This window comes from Xiphophorus maculatus, chromosome 4, assembly GCF_002775205.1.
Source record: "Xiphophorus maculatus strain JP 163 A chromosome 4, X_maculatus-5.0-male, whole genome shotgun sequence".
In the NCBI taxonomy this organism is placed as follows: Eukaryota; Metazoa; Chordata; class Actinopteri; order Cyprinodontiformes; family Poeciliidae; genus Xiphophorus; species Xiphophorus maculatus.
In genome coordinates this window covers 21,040,805-21,047,233 of record NC_036446.1, presented here as the reverse complement: position 1 = coordinate 21,047,233, position 6,429 = coordinate 21,040,805, and positions in this window count along the sequence as shown.

Sequence of the window (6,429 nt, the reverse complement as noted above, 5' to 3'; positions counted from 1 at the left end):
TAAAAAGTAGACCTAGGGGTTGGTACAAATGTGTAAAATGAATAAATTTTCAATTTATATGTAGAGTGCACCTATTAAGACAAATAGAAAAAGTTGCATGCAAAAAAAATACTTCCAACTATTTTAAAATAAATTTTAAACTTTAAAACGGGTCAATTTGACCCGGAACATAACAGGAGGGTTACGTTCATCCATTTGTAATTCAACTTCATATTTACAGGTGATGTTGGATGCTGGGGACTAATTTACCCCAGTGTGGTAATTATACAAGGACACTCGGTACTGGAAGTGCACAAAGGAGGCCTTTACAGCAGTATTTTTGTCTCGATGAGGAAGTTGTTCATGCAAATGTACACATCTGTGGTAAATTACACAGAACTTCCCACTTCGTCTCACCCAGCTGGCTTTGCTTTCACTCTGCCACAATTTGACATATAGACGGAGGGGAAAACAGCTTGGAGAATATTTTTTACAAAGGTACATCTAGGTCATAGGCAAGAGGCAGTTTTAATTGTATAACTTTCATCGCCCCTTGCCTAATCATTATTTTACGGTTCACTGTGTCCCTGGTCTTTTGTAAGAGAGAGTTCACTTCCCCAAAGGCACAGTGGAAACATTTCAGTTTGTGACATCCTCCATCTGTTTGGCAGGGCAGATCCAGCATGACCTATTTAAATACCACAAGTGAAGTAAGGTGGAAACGGTAGAAGGGCAAACTAAATCTGCAGGTTCCACGGGGCTAAAAGGCATTTGTTTATATTTAACTTGAGCTGAAAGAAACTGAACGATTGTGTGGGACGCTGTTTACAGAGCCGCAGTATCAAACATTCCTTACAGTGTAATGGCTGGTCTTTCCCACTCAACCTAAATCTTTTTATCCTGTTTATATATTAAATCATCATTACATTTTCCATTGACTTGTCAGATGTTCATTTGCCCTTTAGTTCACAAGAATATAAATATCTTTACTGCTTGGGAAAACAAAATTATCCTGAAACGCTTAGTTAAAGGCTGACAACCACATGCAACATCAAATCTCTTTAGTTATGGAGGAAACTCCAAGCAGTAGCCAGCCAGTAGTGTATTTGAATCTTTCAAGTGGTTTGAAGTGCTGGGATATATATGGAAGTATGTATTTTCTAAGGGTTTCTGTTGCTGAGTGGAAAATCTTGACCTTGATCTTCACTGAAGAATCTGAAAAATGTTTAAAACTCATTTCTTCCTTTGGGTATAAGGCAGTTCAACTTGGTTATTTTACACAGGAGACCCTTAGAGATGCCCTAAAGTTGTTTACTAGATGAAAAATGTTTATTTTTTTTTTCATATGTAGAAAGTTTGTCCTTAACTCTAATGTGAGAACTTCTTTGTGTGACTGGCCACGAGCAATGCAGACTTCTGTCAAACCTCTTATCCATGTCTGTGAAGAAACCTCATTTTGGGTTGATTTTATCATGGGCAGCTTTGCAGTAAATTTTAGTCAGAAGCGTCTTCTTTTTGACTTTCTCACAATCCATTCAAAGATTTCCTAAGAGATTTTAGCACCAGACTTTGATCATGTGTGCATGGGCTGCAGAATGAAAGGGAAAGCAGTTTGATATAAAAATGCTACCAATGTGGCTTTTTGACTTTGCTCTGCTTATGAAAGAAAAGTATGATGACATGAGAGAACAGTTTAAAACCGTGAATGTGGTTGAAACCATGCCTATCATTCATCTCTTGATTCATGAACCAACATGTGGCTGTCCTAGGAAGAAAAAATAGGCGGGGCTTTGCCTTGCAGCTATCCGTGTCGTGCAAGGGAAACATCACTAACATTAACCAGAGCCCAAAACACTCCTAGCTCCAGAAAAAAATAGACAGGCTAATGTGGAATGTGTTATGAATCCTCACTTGAGTTGTGATCATAACTGAATCTGAAGTTTAGTGTTTATTTCCAGGTTAGAGAAGTGGAGTACTTTTCAAAACCTTCAGTTGGCTCACTGAGGCTGTACTGTGGCCAGGCTTGGATGGTTTATGTCCTTTAAATGTGCTTAGCTGAGCGGTGCCTCGTTTTGCATGTTGACTCGAATCATTTGATGTCTTTCCAAAAGTAGAAATCCATCCAGTATTGTGATGTTTTTATGGAGTAGCTGCTGTTAAGCCAGACAAAGTAACTGCTGTTTATCTATATAGGCTCTGACAGTTATCTGCACCTCTGAATTGAATGCTTCTAACTTATGTCCTGATTCTTTAACATAATAAAATACCCTAGAAAGACATCTTGGAATACCTCTAACATTTTGCAAAAAAAAAAATAAAAACGGCAACAGCTTTTCATAAATCTCCGTATTGGCACCGAAGTGCTTCTTTCACTCATTCCTTCTGTTACATGAAACTGACAAATTTGTAATATCTGACAATTTTATCATAAATTACAAAATGTAGCTTTTAGATTATATTTATGAGTGGAATGGTATCCAAGTCAACCTTGCGCCACTCTTGGTAGCAGCAACAACAGTATTTTTATTTGCATTTGTCTGTATAGACAGACTGTGCCTCTCCTCGACCTTTTTTGTTTGTTTTGTTTTTAGGCCATTCAGAAGTTTTCTTTGTGTTGTGCTGTAGATCATTGTCATGCTACAGAATCCCTAACTTTAAGTAAATTAGATTTAGATATCGTTCCATGTTCTTCAGTGACATGTTTGAGACAGCAGTATATTTTATTGGGTCATTCATGGGATAGTTTGATACAATGGCAAGTTTTTTTTTCCCCCTTCATCTTCATCTCTGGATAATGAATCGCACTGTATTTTTATACCTTAAACGGTGTTGTAACCAAATGAATAGGTGCCAGTAAGTTAGTTTCTCACGTTTTCGACTTTCTTTGTGACACAGTGTGATGTGACACTTTTATAGATTTATTTATTTCATTTTTTTAATTTGTTTTTGCTTCAGAGAGGTTGTAATATTTCTTGATCCTCCAAGTTTGGCTTTCATCAGGCATGGGTACGACTGGTGAAAACTGGTCAACTGTGAGGCTAATAACTGAGTTGGTATGGATGGCTCACCTACCCCACTGTCATTAATGCACTCATTATTTGAAGGTTACAGTTTGTCCTTTCATGTTAAAATATATTAAACTCTGATCAAGTTAATATATTCATATTAAACTTGACCAGAGCCTCTTGTTTGATTAAAAACAGACGAAATGTGTAAGAGTACAAGAAGGCTCATCTAGAGATTGAACAATCTCTCGCCATCTTGCTCTATCAAAATGTATCTTTGATTCTTTACATCACCGTTTTGTTCTTCAGGGACATTTATTTATTTATTTATTTTTTTTACTTTATTCATAAAAGTCTGTACATACATTTTGAATCAACTCTTACTATTGAATAAATTCACAAAACCCAACATGGCATATTGTCTTTATATTCCTGAAAGCTTATGCTAAACACCAATATTTAAAAGGCAATTGCACTCCGGCAATGAACCAGGAGTATGAATCCTGTCTAACATCCAGGGTCCTTTTCTGATGGGAGCCGTTTTTCCTTTGAAATATGTTGAACAAAGTACATACTTATAATTCACGACATCATATAACAGCTGAAATTAATGTGACATTAGTCAAAGTCCTATAGGCCCACTCACACTCAATGAGGATAAGATGGCTCATTGATGGGACTTTGAATTGGGTATTTCACTTCTTGCTCTTTTAAACAGTCTTGAGAGGGAGGGAGAAAGGAGCTGCACTTCTTGTGAAAGGAAGCCTGCTGCCGCAACAGCAGGGGAGGAGGATGCTCCCTCTCTTCCTCTCTATTCCCTGCCGCTGATTGATGCTGGCAGCCTTTTACCTTTTAGTACACCGGCTCAGTGCAAGGCTCAGCTTTGTCACTGGGAGCTGCACCAATCTCCGGTCTGCTGCTGGGCGCTGAGAGCAGCTCAGCAGAGACTGGCGACATTTACGTGCTCCCTCAACAACAACTAAAACCACAGCAGACAGAAAAAAGCTTTTTGGTCAGATGTCGAAGTAAAGTCCTTGCAGGAGAGAGACAGCGAGTCGAGGTTCCCAGTTTATAGCTACTCCTGGCTGCTAGTATGTCATGCAGTTTTCAAGTGTTTCCAAATTGTGTTTGCTTTTGTCAGTCAAAGCAATAAAGATGACAATCAGAAAATTACAATTTGACATTTTTAGCTATTTCGCCTCATCACTGTTTACTCCTTTATTAACTGATGAACCTATGAATGCAAAAAATTATCTTGGTGGGTTTTAATGTGAAACAAGCTACATTATGGTCAGTTTTCCATAGAGAATTGGGTTTTAGCTGGAATGTGTTATTATATTCTGCCTCTGTACATTCACTGAATTCCTTTTGTCTAACACAAACATGTACTGGCTAGATAATCTGTCATTTCTGGTTTAAGACCAGGAAATTATACCAGCAAACCACTCTGACTGTAACACATGAGCCAGTCTGTAAAAAAGTCAGTGAAATGTGTCACAGATGCCAACAACTGAAATCCCAGAGTGTCACAGCTCACAAGAATGATGTATTGTGACGTTAAAAAAAAAAAAAACAGGGTTTTGTGAGATTTCTAATCCATAGGTGGGTTTAGACAAGAGGAATGGAGGGAGCTTGTTTTCTTATGAAGATGTCGGTACAATTTGCAGAACTAGAACAATTTAACGATGCATAACTTTTCACAATAGCAAAACAGGCACTCATATGGAGAGTTAGTTTTTAGTAGTGCACAGTTCTAAGAAGTGTTAATGATTTAAAATCAGCAATAATACTTTGATTGCTTGGAAACACAAACTGTTATGTGTTCAGGTGGTAACCAAGCACTGTCGGCCTGCACCGTGATGCTACAGAATGTGTGCTTTGCATTAGGCAAGACGAGACTCTTGTCATGCTTTAATCAAACAGTGAAGTGTTTACTCTGGAATCAGGACAAATATCTTTTTAAAAGGCTTTACAAGAAGTAAAGTGGATCATGTTTTCCATTTCAAAGTATCTCTGATGACCAACTATTGGATAACTACTGAGAAGATCTCCAAAATATATCTGTCACTAGAATAAATCTGGGTGGCAAACAGTTTTTGTTTGTTTTTTATGTATGTCTTTGCTAACCTTCAACGTATTTTGTATTTCTTTTTTTTTTTTTTTTACTTTTTGACTACAGTGATTTGTCAAAATCTGAATTTTAAGAAATGAGACAAGCACACTATCCTTTGGGGAAATGTTTTAATTCCCCCATGCTGGAGGGTTTCAATATGGTTAATACTACAGTATATGTCGTATTTAAGTTGAGACTCTGATTGTGGCACTCCAAAATTAATTTTCTTCGTCATTCTATCAATCAGGTTTATTTATCACATTTCTGTAACAAGGTTTACCATTCGAAGCGCTTCACATCATAAAATTTCAAAGTCATAGAAGACATCACACAGTCAAAACTGAGAAAAGCAGTAAACATTACATTTGTCAAGTGCCATCGTTGCACATCAAGATGTTGGTCAATGTTTTAATTATGGTGAATTGCTACTATTCTTTGGATCCTCGTCCTGCTGCAGACCAAAGTGTGATGGGGCTTTAGTTCCTAATAGCTGAAAAGTTTGTCAAGATTTTCTGATGGAGCGAATATTTGTTTTTTTTCTAACACTTATGGAAAGTCATCCAGGTCTTGAGAAAGCAAAGACCCTTAAAGTCTTGCACTGCATGATGGTCTTTCTGTTTTAGGTCAGATGTAATGAGACGCATGTCTTCCAGAAAGGTCCACTTTTGTCTCATCAGTCTACAGAAAATGTTCTCTAATGTCATGGGGATTGTCGATGTGTTTTGGTAAATAGGAGTTCATGCTCTTCGTGGTTAGCTGTGACTTTCACCTTGGAGCTCTGCCATCTGGGGCTGTTTCAGCCAGTCTATCTTTCTCGCTCATCTGGGTTGTTTTCTGACTTTCTCGTCAAATCGTTGCTGCTCTCTTGGAGTGCTTTTGGTCAGCCTTTCTTGGGAAGTTTCACCACTGGATGAAACTTTTGGATGTTTTCTACAGTTGAGATTTATGGCTCTTACTGTGAGCCTCTGTAGTCTCAAAGTGTTAGAAATAGTTTTGTAAACTTTTCTGGACCGATGGCTCACAATCCTTGTTTTTCTAATGTTCTCTGAATCTTTTTCTGAAGTGTTGCTTTGATGATCAGGCATGGGTTTAGCTCGGAAAATTAAGCTCAGCTTCCTACAAAATATACTTTAATTGCAAGACATAATTTAACAAGGGGGACCATTGTCATTTTCCAGGGACCTAGTTGGTTTGGATATCTTCTTACCTTGATTTAAATCATTTAAAAAATGTTTTCTGTAGTTACTCTGATTAACTATGTTCAATATTATAATCAGTTTGATGATCTGAACAGTTTCAGAGTGACGGCACTCAAAACCAGATGAAATCTCT